The sequence below is a fragment of the Aquarana catesbeiana genome, linkage group LG10, assembly GCF_042186555.1.
Source record: "Aquarana catesbeiana isolate 2022-GZ linkage group LG10, ASM4218655v1, whole genome shotgun sequence".
NCBI lineage: Eukaryota > Metazoa > Chordata > Amphibia > Anura > Ranidae > Aquarana > Aquarana catesbeiana.
The window spans coordinates 44,816,802-44,829,613 of NC_133333.1; the positions used below are offsets into that span (position 1 = coordinate 44,816,802).

The 12,812-nt window shown below is 43.2% G+C and overlaps 1 long non-coding RNA gene across 1 annotated transcript in view; it reads right to left on the bottom strand.

Moving 5' to 3' along the window:
- Positions 1 to 7,042, bottom strand: part of LOC141110021 (uncharacterized) — an 84,595-nt gene extending 77,553 nt beyond the window's left edge. Inside the window, exon 1 of the long non-coding RNA XR_012236211.1 lies at positions 6,954 to 7,042. This is a non-coding gene — a long non-coding RNA (uncharacterized lncRNA). The remainder of the gene's footprint in view (positions 1 to 6,953) is intronic.
- Between the last annotated feature and the right edge of the window lie 5,770 nt (positions 7,043 to 12,812).

A 12,812-nucleotide genomic window follows, 5' to 3' on the forward strand; every position in this document is an offset into this window, starting at 1 on the left:
GGTCCGGAAGTGGTTAAATTGTGACAGCTAGCAGAGGGGATCGGGGAGGTGCAGGGGGCTGTCCATTCGTAACATGTTACACCCTGAACATGGATGTAACATGTTATGAACTGTGAATTTATCCTTTAGACCCCTTTCACACCGGGGTGTTTTTCAGGCGCTTTTGGGCAAAAAAATAGCGCCTGAAAAACGCCTCCCCTGCAGGGTGTTGCACTTGCAGGATGCTAGAGTGTGTTTCAGGTGTATACCGGCCTCCTCCACCGCCCCTGCTATTGAAATCAATGGGCACCACTGCCGAAGCACCTGCAAAGTGATTCGGCAGGGGCGCTTTTAACCCTTTATTAGGGCGCTAGCGGGGGTTAAAAGCACTGCTATAACAGCGGTAAAGTGCCGCTAAAAATTATCAGCGCTTTACCGCTAACGACCCCCCGCCCCAGTGTGAAAGTAGCCTAAAGGCTGGGTTCAAACATGTGCGATGCAAATTGAAGCTCCTTCTTTACAGCTAATTGACAAAGTAGTTGTTTAGGCTGGATTTACACCAGTCCGATGCGAATTTCAGCTCCGTTCTCTGTGTGAAGAGAAAAAGCAGCTGTTCAGCGCTTCCTCTCCATGGTAGCTGTGGATCAGCTGAGCAGGGGGAGGTGTAGTGAGGAGGGGAAGAGAATGCTTGTTCACAAGGGAAAGCATCTGAATATCAGATGCGTTCCCATAGAAGAATATGTGCCTGCAATTCGCACAGCACTGCCTTGAAAACGCACATGTTTTTTGGGCAATGCGGAGTGCGAATGCAACACACATATGTGAACCAGATTGACTGAAAGTAATTTGGATGGGGTGTAAGCTGCATCCAATTTGCAACGGTGTGAACCCAGCCTCAGTGTTTTAGGTCCGTTTTTGATCAGGGTCAGGTCAGGATTTTATATTGTTCACACCTATGTGAAATGGATGCAGGTTTCTCCGCATTCAATTCACATGACAGGAGAATGTGACCGGCCCTCTATGGAGCCGGTTCACATAACTGCGGAGTGGCCTGCACAGGAATGTTGTGCATCTTTGGCTCCATTTCGGGGCCGAATTCAGGCAAAGATTCGTCCCTGAAATGGAGAACAAGGACAGACAGCATTCCTGTGCGATCCGCGGCCATTTCCAGTGTTAACTGAGCCTGAATGACATGTGCGCTCCTATAAAAGTCAATGGGCCTGAATTCACACCAGAGCCGGACCGCACTGCTCAGAAAACAGACAGGACTCTTTTTCAATTAGCACTGAATCCACACTGCGGCTGCATCGGACATATGTGAACAGGCACATAAGAAAGCAATGTTCTTTCACATGTCATGCGTATTGGATGCGGTTCGCTTATGTGTGAACCTACATGTACCAGCATTCCTGCTGATTTTTGGGAATAGAGGAGACCAATTTGCAGCAAAGCTGCAGATCTGTGACAGTGAACATTTAGTTCAGAGTCAGTTTCTAACAAACAAACTAAATCACTGAAATAAATGTGCTAACAAGTCCAGGGACACATTTCAAATAAACAAATGAGGAAAGGAAAAATGATGCAAGTAAGAATTAAAAATACAAAGGGGTTAATTTACTAAAACCAGAGTGCAAAATCTGGTGCAGCTGTGCATGATAGCCAATCAGCATCTAACTTCAGCTTGTTCAATTAAGTTTTGACAAAAAAAAAAAAATGAAAGCTGATTGGTTTCTATGAAAAGCTGCACCAGATTTTACGTTCTCCACTGTGTCATTTAGACCAGTGGTCATCAATCCTGTCCTCAGGACCCACTAACAGGCCAGGTTTGCAAGATAACTGAAATACATCACAGGTGATATCATTTGCTGCTCAGTGATTGCAGTATTCTAGTCTGCATCTCTCCAAGGTAATACATAAAACCTGGTCTGTTAGTGAGCCCTGAGGACAGGGTTTATCACCACTTTTAGACCCCTTTCACACTGACAGCGGGCCGCTTTACTGTCGCTTTTCATCCGCTAGTGGTGTGCTTTTAACCCCCCCCCCCCCCCGCTAGCGGCCGAGGAAAGGGTTAGTAAACCCTTGTTTTTCTTTTTTTTTTTAAATAACAAACATGTCATACTTACTCCACTGTGCAGTTTGTTTTGCACAGTGTGGCCCCAAACATCCTCTTCTGGGGTCCCCCGGCGGATCTCGCGGCTCCTCCCCACATTGGTAAACCCCCTCGGAGAAGCGCTCTACCTTGTGGGCGCGCTCCCGAGTCCAGCATTTGCGTCTATTGACACAGAATGCCAGAATCAGCCCCCGCGTCATTGGATTTGATTGACAGAAGCGGGAGCCAATGGCTGCTCTGCTATCAATCAAGAGCTGAGAACCCTGGGCAGAGATGAAGAGCGCGTCACCGCCAAGGGATCGAAGAGCTCGGATGAGTAAAACGGGGGGGGGGGGGGTGGGGAGGGCGGTCACTGTCAGAATTTTTTTCACCTTAATACATAGGATGAATTAAGGTGAATAAACACGAGGGTTTACAACCCCTTTAAAACCGCCGCTGCCGAATTGCCTGCAATTTCAATGGCAGGGGCGGTGTATATACACACCCCAAAGATGCTGCTTGCAGGACTTTTTTTTTCGGTTCTGCAAGCGCACCACTCCAGTGTGAAAGCCCTCAGACTTTCACGCTGGGGCTGCAGGGGAGGCGTTTTTCAGGTGCTATTTTTAGCCCTAAAGCACCTGAAAAATGCCTCAGTGTGAAAGGGGTCTAATAAAAAATACCTTTTCATTCAAATGCCATACCTGTAGGCCTTTTCAGTCACCCCAAACCTGGCTGAAATACTTCCAATGTTTACATTTCTATGTCCTGGACCATGGCAGTTTTCCCCATGATCACCTGAGTGCACATCCTGGATCAAAACCTGCGTATGCGCTTTCTTCTGCTTCTGGAAAGACTCTCCAGTCCCATATCCCCAGCTGGTCTCTGTATATTTGGTGACCCTGTTTTTTCAACACGCATTCATTTTCTACTATTTTTTCACTTTTTCTTTTTCATTTATCACTCCTTATGCACAATTTGCAGTGAGACTTTTACTTCATAACCTTTGCAACCCTTATATTCATTCAAATGCCATTCACTTTTGGGTATAGATTCCCCAATATATATTTTTTGACTTATGTCATCACTTGTCTTGGAGCATACTGGGTTTACAATCGACTAATTATTATTTATAAAATACTACCATTATAAACTATATACACATTTAATATTTTGTTCCCAGATACGTTTGCTTCAACCACACAATACCCCTGACTGTGGGGACACCCCATCCCACTTTGTACCTCCCACTCTGCCCGGTGTTGCATCCCTACATATGCCGCCTCAGCTCCCGTGGAGAGGTTGTGCTCTTGGCCCACCACCGCGCACCACATTTGCTGCCTGCGTTGGAGAGTGTGTTTGGTTAACCATCTATACACACACCAAATGTTCATTTATTAATTTTTACTCTTTTATATGGACAACATGGTTCATTATATTTTTTATATACATTCCATAGGAATTTTGATCGCATCAGCTCCTGATGAGTGGAGAAATATCCACGAAATGCGTCGAGCTTTGTTTTGATGCCCCAGTGACATCTCATATGGAATCATATTTATTTGTACTATCTGTTTTACTCAATCACATCATTTTTTCCTACTCAGTAAATGCATATTTACCATGTGGGTACAGCTGTTGGTATCAGGCATGTTGTTGCTAGCAATATTATGCTTTACTATCTAACTTTTTTACCATCAAATTATGTGTTGTTATACGTGTAATACTTTACTATGCTTATGCCATGTGCATGCCTCTTATATGTATATGAAATGAACATTCTTTACCACATATGAAATGAATACTCTTTTTTTATTGTCTGTTATTTATTATAACCAATAAACATTCCATGATGATATTCAAACGTGGTCTATTTTACCTTCACTACCCAAGCGCTTCATCTTAAAGTCCCACTCTCCCTTTTGTACTCGCATATCCCCAGCTGTAGCCTCTTTCTGTCACATACTCTGATAACAACTAAAGAGATTCATTTTGTTGTACCCCAGAGATGGAGACAGGTTTATCAGGTTTATTGTCCTCAAAGAAGTCTCGATTAACTTTCTGAGAAGGAAAAGAGGGACTCCTACAGTAGGTGAAAGACACAACCTCTGTCATGACCCAGCTACGCACATCCTAAAGCATTAATACGTAGACCCACAAATTCTCTTTCTTAAAGTAGTTGTAAAGGCAAAAGGGTTTTTATCTTAATGCATTCTATGTATTAGGATAAAAAATCTTCTGCGTGCAGCAGGCCCCCCCCCCCCAACACTTACCCTGAGCCCCTTCTCTATCCAGCGTTGTCCAGGATTCCCTCAGTCATCCGGGACTCTCCTCCTGATTGACTGGCAGCTGCCAATCAGGGGAGAGAGGGAGGGGGCGCGAACAGCAGCTCTGTGTCTGATTGGACACACAGGGCTGCAGCTCTGGTGCCCCCATAGTAAGCTGCTGGTCTATGGGGGCACTCATCAGGAGGGAGGGGCCAGGTGCAACAAAGAGGGACCCAAGAAGAGGAGGATACGGACTGCTCTGTGCAAAACCAAGGGCGGGTAAAAAGGTATATATAAAGTTCAAGAAAAGGAAGGGGGAGGGGGACGGCCGCAGTTAGCTGCTCCTGTCAGCCAATGTCTCCACCCCCCAACAGGGAAAGGAGGGGGACTATTACGGTACTCAGTGTAAGTATGTAGTAGACATAAGGGGTAAAAAGGGGAATAACAGGTTTTATAAAAATTCACTTTTAATAGAAACAGTATTTAAAAGGTTACAATACCGCATACAGTTGCGATTTGAAGCAATGACAATACATACAACCATAAAAAGAAAGGGGCGGGAAAAAAGGAATACCACAGAGTTGGACCAGTGGATTCCACCCAATTTTGATGGTAGATATATATATAGCTTAAGTTCTCGACCGGTTTCGCGGTTCTCACCGCTTCTTCAGGAGAGCCATATCTATAGTGTGACATAAAATAGCTGTAACAAATACAAACATCTCAACAAGTGCATATGATAAAATTATTACTGCAGCAAAGTTATTAATAATACATCAAACCATTACATACAAATTATAAACGATAAGAATAAGCTCACCCATTCAGGAATTCTCTGTGGGTATGCAAGGCCCCATGTGATTCCCCCTGCGGCGGACACAGGGGATGACAAACAGCCTCTGGTGGATAAATTTTGAATAAATGAATTGTACAAGTCACCAGACTATGGTATCCAGAAAAAGGTGGGGTAGAAAGGTGCCAGTAATATATCTGTCAGAAATTCCGAAAAATTGGTGCAGTGGAAGGGCAGAAAAAATGGTGTGATATTGCTTAAGATGTAGAGTAAGCAATATCACACCATTTTTTCTGCCCTTCCACTGCACCAATTTTTCGGAATTTCTGACAGATATATTACTGGCACCTTTCTACCCCACCTTTTTCTGGATACCATAGTCTGGTGACTTGTACAATTCATTTATTCAAAATTTATCCACCAGAGGCCGTTTGTCATCCCCTGTGTCCGCCGCAGGGGGAATCACATGGGGCCTTGCATACCCACAGAGAATTCCTGAATGGGTGAGCTTATCCTTATCGTTTATAATTTGTATGTAATGGTTTGATGTATTATTAATAACTTTGCTGCAGTAATAATTTTATCATATGCACTTGTTGAGATGTTTGTATTTGTTACAACTATTTTATGTCACACTATAGATATGGCTCTCCTGAAGAAGCGGTGAGAACCGCGAAACCGGTCGAGAACTTAAGCTATATATATATCTACCATCAAAATTGGGTGGAATCCACTGGTCCAACTCTGTGGTATTCCTTCCCCCCCCCCCTTTCTTTTTATGGTTGTATGTATTGTCATTGCTTCAAATCGCAACTGTATGCGGTATTGTAACCTTTTAAATACTGTTTCTATTAAAAGTGAATTTTTATAAAACCTGTTATTCCCCTTTTTACCCTTTATGTCTACTACATACTTACACTGAGTACCGTAATAGCCCCCCTCCTTTCCCTGTTGAGGGGTGGAGACATTGGCTGACAGGAGCAGCTAACTGCGGCCGTCCCCCTCCCCCTTCCTTTTCTTGAACTTGATACCTGGGATGACGGTACCTCTACCCTTTGAAATAACTTCGTTAACCTAGGCGGTTTTCCTTGTAGTATATATAAAGTTACCGTTTGATAATTAACAAACCTAACTAAAACCAAATATTTGATACAGATAAAGCCTATATAGAAAACAAATAAGTGAAACAATGTGATAAATTCCAGTGTGCACAATTAAATGTGCAGTGAAAAAAACACAATACAAAAAACAATGATGATCCAGTGGTAAAATGTGATCAAAGAAAATGTTCCAAAAGAAAATATATCTATATTTCACTATAACAGTCTAAACGATATTCCATGCAAATACTGAATCCCTCCACCGAGAACAACAAAACAACTGGTGCCTAGCCAATCTTCTAAAAGTGGCACCTCTGTGTATACAAGCCTCTCACTTTACTGCCGTAAGGTTTACAGCATAAATAAGTTCACAGATGATCATCTTCAAACTTCCTTTTAGTCAGATTGAATGAACTTTTATGATCATAGTTTCAGTATATAGGGTCTAGATATAAAAGAGAAAACAGCCCATAGCATGATCCCATATAAGAGAGTTGGTAACATAACAAACATAATAAATGAACTGACATTAAATGTAATAACTGGCAACAATCCACGAGCGCCGAGCTCGTATCCTTCTGCTCAATCCTTAGTGATGTTGTTTGATGTTCAAATCCTTCCACTAGTAACCTCGATGTAAGGGGGTTTTAAGCACAAAAAAGGAAATGCACATAGTGTAATCCTGTTGGGAATTTTTATTGTAACAAGCAAAGTAAATAAAGACTCACGTTTTTAAAGGCAGCAAACAGCGGCAATCCACGAGTGCCGAGCTCGTATACTACAGTCAGTTCCTGGTAAAACCTATTGCTCCAATCCCGACGCGTATCGTCACATCACGTGTCTTCATCCCGATACGTGCCGGGATTGGAGCAATAGGTTTTACCAGGAACTGACTGTAGTATACGAGCTCGGCACTCGTGGAATGCTGTCGTTTGCTGCCTTTAAAAATGTGAGTCTTTATTTACTCTTCTTGTACATACAGAGGTACCACTTTTAGAAGATTGGCTAGGCACCGGTTGTTTTGCTGTTCACGTTGGAGGGATTCAGTATTTGCGTGGAATATTGTTTAGACTGTTATAATGAAATATATATATAAATATATTTTCCTTTGGAACATTTTCTTTGATCACATTTTACCACCGGATCATCATTGTTATTTGGATTGTGTTTTTTTTCACTGCACATTTAGTTGTGCACACTGGAATTTATCACATTGTTTCACTTATTTGTTTGCTATATGTCACAATTTTGTTATACAGGTTTTATCTGTATCAAATATTTGGTTTTAGTTAGGTTTGTTAATTATCATGTGGTAACTTTATATATACCTTTTTAGCCGCCCTTAGGCACATATTTGCACATTACACACAGCACAATGCCATCACGTATACATTCACATTGTTTTCTGCCTAGGATCAGTTTATCAGGTGCTTGCTGCAGTGTATTTTAGCCCTTTATTTTTTTGACAGCATGGGAGTTACTTACCTACACATTCTGTGCAAAACCCACTGCACAGAGGAGGTAAGTATAACATTTTTTTTTTGTTTTTTTGTTTCTTAAACCGAGACTTTATGGGCTAAACCGATAACTTTATGGGCTGTTCAAAACAACAAATGTAACAATTCAGAGGAAGGATGAAAGGTTCAGCATATTAAATTGGTGTTGTCATAGTTTAATGAGGCCTATACCTCTAGACCAGTGTGTAGGTTTTCCTCCAACTAGTAGGTGGCACTGTGCCATGACACAGATGGAGCAGAGTCTGGGGAAAATGTCCCTTCATGGACTCTGCAAATTCTGGTTACCATCTTGGCGTGGGACCTTTGTAAATATGATACCTATGTCATTGGGGCATGCCTGGAATGAGTGGTAGGTCAGGGAAAGAAACCCTGCTTGTTATGGTAAGGATATAGTGCAGGAAAAAGGTTCCTGTGAGTTGTGTCAGAACAGGGACAATGCCTGCCTTCAGGAAACATTCCGGTGTCCACATTAAGAATGTGGAGCTCTTCTCAGGAGCACTGTTCTGTCCCAATTCACCACCAAACACCACCCCTTGAGTTGAAGCCGTCCTCCGGTAATACAGGCCCAAGCCTAGTTATGCCCCGTACACAAGGTCGGATTTTCCGATGGAAAATGTACGATCAGAGCGCGTTGTCGGAAATTCTGACCGTGTGTGGGCTCCATCGGACATTTTCCATCGGATTTTCCGACACACAAAGTTTGAGAGCAGGCTATAAAATTTTCTGACAACAAAATCCGTTCGCGTCAATTCCGACCGTGTGTGGCCTGTTCCGACGCACAAAGTGCCACGCATGCTCAGAAGAAATTCCGACACGGAACAGCTCGGTCTGGTAAACTTAGCGTCCGCAATGGATACAGCACTTTCGTCACGTTGCAATGTCAAAAATGGTTTAATACAGTGCACTCCATTCTTCTCACATTATAAAGAAGAAGAAAGTAGTTTTGCTGCTCATATTCACACAGACTTCTCACAAACTTATTTCTTTACTATTTATCGGGATTCCCTCAATATATTTTGATTTGTCACATCTGACAACATTATTTTGGTGTTGTTTTTTTATTTTTTTTTTGGTTTTAAGGCAGATTAGTTATTTTTGGTTTGTATTTTTTTCAAGGCTGATGTTTGTTTTTGTGGATTTTTATTTTTACTCCAGAATATTTTTGTGTGTGTTTTTTGTGTCAAGTTACCCCAACACCATTGATATGTTGTTATATTTAATCTGTAGGAGATTGTTTGGTGTTGTTGTCCCTTGTTAATTTCACATTGTATTTTAGAAATGTACCTGAATCATCACCAACAAACTGTCCTTTTTGGATGAAAACACACATAGGAGAGTATAATTTCCCAAAAAAAAACATTTATTAAGGGCTCACAACTAAACAAAGAGGGAGGCAACGCTGGAGAAACTGCAGAAATGGGTGAAGCCTTGGACCCCCAGGGCACACATCAACTATTTTCAAGCAAAATTGGGGGCCTGAGGAGTCCTTATCTAAGGGAGTGCAGTCTGGTCCAGAAGTCCCAGAGATCATGAAAGCAGCAGATGACATCAGTGTCCCCAGGCTGTGGTCATACAAGAGACTGCAGCTTTTGTCAGACCAGACTGAACCCAGGGCCATCACTCTCTTGTCTTCCTTCCACGCGGTGGCTCTGGTGGTGGAGTTGTGGCAGGAGGAGGAGGAGGATGGTCCAACTCAATCACGTCGGTCTTGGGTGTTAGTTCCCCACTCACCCCCTTACTTAGGACTTTATAAAGAAGGTCCTCACATAGCTTGCGTTGACCCTCCTGCATGCCCTGCAGTTTTGTGGCAGCCAGGAGTGGGTAAGGCTCTGAGGGACGCAGAAGCCTCCTGAATGAGCCTGAGCGCTGAATCCTGCATGGGAGTCGTCTTCCTCGCTCTTTTGTATGGAAGGCGGAGGGGAGGAACCTGCGATTCAGTCAGGCTGCGACTGGTCCCAGGCTTCTCTTGGCTGACACTTAGCCCCGCCTCCTCCTGACTGCCACATTCCACAACCTCCTCCTGGCTGAGGTCTTCCTGTGTATGAAAAAGGGACATAGTTTTCGTTTTTTATTCATCAATCACACACAATTTTCGCCTCCTGACTGTTGCAAATTGAATGTTATCAAATATAACAGACTATCCTTCTGAGCCCACGATTTTTCATTCTTGTCCCAATTTTGGGTGCCCACTACTGTCTATTGATATGTAAAACACTTTTTTCAATCAGCAATTAGTGATCAATAATAACATCTAATAAACATCATTTCTTTATTGACCAGAAATCTGTAGAAGAATGCTATACCTGACTCCAGCTGGGCTCCTCCACTTCTTCCTGGCTGGAAGGCCCAGGTTGGACATCGGAAGCCTCAGCTGGGGTGGAAGGACGGTTGAGAGGGATTCCCTGACTCCAGTGTGGTCTGACAGAAATTGCAGTCTCTCATAGTACCACAGCCTGGGGACATAAACATCATCTGCTGCAGCTCCGGACCTCTGAGAATCTGTGACCTTCTTGAGCTCCCTAAGATAAGTGCTCCTCAGGCCACCAATTTTGGCTTTTAAATAGGGGATGGTTGCTGTGGGGACCACCGGCTTCACCAACTCCAGCAGTTTCTCCAGCGCTGCCTGCCTCTTTTTTTTATTGTTATAATGGGTATGTCTCACCTGCCACAGACAGGGCAGCTCCCTGTATTTGTCTATGAACAGGGGGAGGAAGTTGTGGTCATTGAAGCCATCCATTTTCTCTGCAAGACACAACACAAGACAAACCCTAAGGTCAGGCCAAACTCCCCTAATCTTGTTACAATATAGGCTTCCATTTCAAAGCAGTATAGGCCCAAGTTTAGATCTTACCTTCGTTATCACGATCGGCACCTCCGATGCTCCTTCTTCCGCTCACAGATCTACGTAATACGCACGCGCGTTACGCTTTATACACACTGCGCATGCATGTAACTCCGCCCGCCCCTGATGTTCTTTCTAGTCTATTCCCCGTGCCTTTTCGTTCGGCGCAGTGGGGGAAGAGCACTTGGCGGATACACAGCAGGTGCATGCTAATTACAGTAACGAGGAGGAGGGGGAGGAAAGCCCAGAGCTGGAAACGTCCCGATCCAGAAGGAGACGATTTAAGGCCTCAAATATGTCTTTTGGGGAGATGTTGGAGATGGCCGACATCCTGAAGAAGGCCGACTATGATGAGAAGTATGGACCTTACCCCAACCCCAATGTCAGAAAGGCCAAGATAATTGCAAAAGTCGTCAGGAGTCTGCACCGGAATTTCGGGTACGACGATCGAAAGATCAGCTCAGGAAGCGGTGGTCGGACCTGAAATTACGAGAACATGAGCAGTACAGAAAGATCCGGAGAGTGCTGCAAAAAAGTAAGTAGTTGTCCTGTGTTCCCATTCTTTATGTTTCTTACGTTCGTGCTGCTCCATGTGCTTTTCTTACAAGTGTACATTTTTAAATGGCAACTTTCATGTTCATGGGCACATTATTCGTTCGTATCAAACATTTTTCTTTCGGCCTATAAAACACCATTGTTTAGGCCATATGCATTTTGCCACAATTTTTACACCCTACTTGTCTGAAACTAATTTGGTTGTGTAGATGGCTTTGTTACTAGAATGAAATGCAAAACTAGATTCTGTGTAAGGAGAGGACACTCAGCAGCTGTTTTCACATCTGGACACTGGAGCACTAGTGTGGGACACAAGAACACCATTTTTATTAGGAGGGCCACACAGGTGCTCCAGTGTATACTATAGGGGTGATTCCATCTGGGAAGCTTGTACCAAACAGGTAAAGTATTGCAGCTTGACAAAGGACACTGAAAATGCTACATTTTGGATTGCCAAAATTGACAATTGTACCCCACTTCCAAGCAATGTTTCATCTTTATAGTTCTGCCATCAAATATCTGTGTGCTAAGTATAGCATTTTTGCTTTACATAGGGGAGAAAAGACTCGGAGGACACCCCTCATCCGAGGAGACCACAGACCCCCCACCTCTGGAAGAAGGGGAAATCCCCCCAACCCAAGAAGAGCAGGAGGAGGAAGAAGACGTGGTGGAAATTGTCACCACAACAGGTGAGTGTCTGCGACCACAGGCTCAGGTAAGAGATGTATGCCGGCATATTTTTGATACCTTTTTTTTGGGGGGGGTTTCTCTCTTTTTAGGTGATCGTGATGTTGTGGATCCAGATCCTTCCACATCAGAATGTGGCCAGATCCTGATCGGGGAGATCATGGGGTGTAATTTACAATCAGAAAACCTCAAGAAAAACATCAATGATGTTATTAAAAAAAATAAAAACATCATTGATGTTTTGGGGCGAGTTTAAAACCCCTTCAAATCACTTTCTTCTTTTGTGTGCTACAATGTTAAAAATGTTTGAGCGATTTTTAGAAAAGCCTAATTTGGAGGATGCACACAGTGTGCCAACATGTGCTATCTGCCATCACGGGAGATCAATGGACACGTTTTGGGGGTTCAACCCCTTCCTCAATAATAAAGTAGCTGAGAGGAAGGGGTTTCTCCCCCCAAAACACGTCCCTTGATCCCCCGTGATGGCAGCTAGCACATGTTGACATTGGGAAATTTGTGTGCATCTTCCAAATTTGGCTTTTCCTGGGGTGACTTCACCCCATCTGAACGCAATATCAAACACAGTTCCAAAATACTCATGTCTGATATTGCCTTCAAATTCTACCAAATGTGAACTTTGTAAGTTCAAGATTTGTGTCTTTCTTGTTGGTTTTACACATGCCTGTTTTAGCTTAAATGGACATTTCTATTTTTGATAATGCTACCCCAAAAATTGTTATACAACAAACATGTTGGTTTGTTTTAAAAACCTTTTCTAAATGCACATGTGATTGTGCTGGTATTAAAAAGATTGTTCATCAAGAATGTGTGGGTTATTGTCTCAACGCTACAACACTTTTGTGGGGCTCTAATTGCTGCTTTCTGTGAAAATGGGGGTTATTTCCTAAGGGCAAATCCTCTTTGCACTACAAGTGCACTTGAAACTGCACTTGTAGTGCAAAGTGTCTTTGCCTTTAGTAAATAAC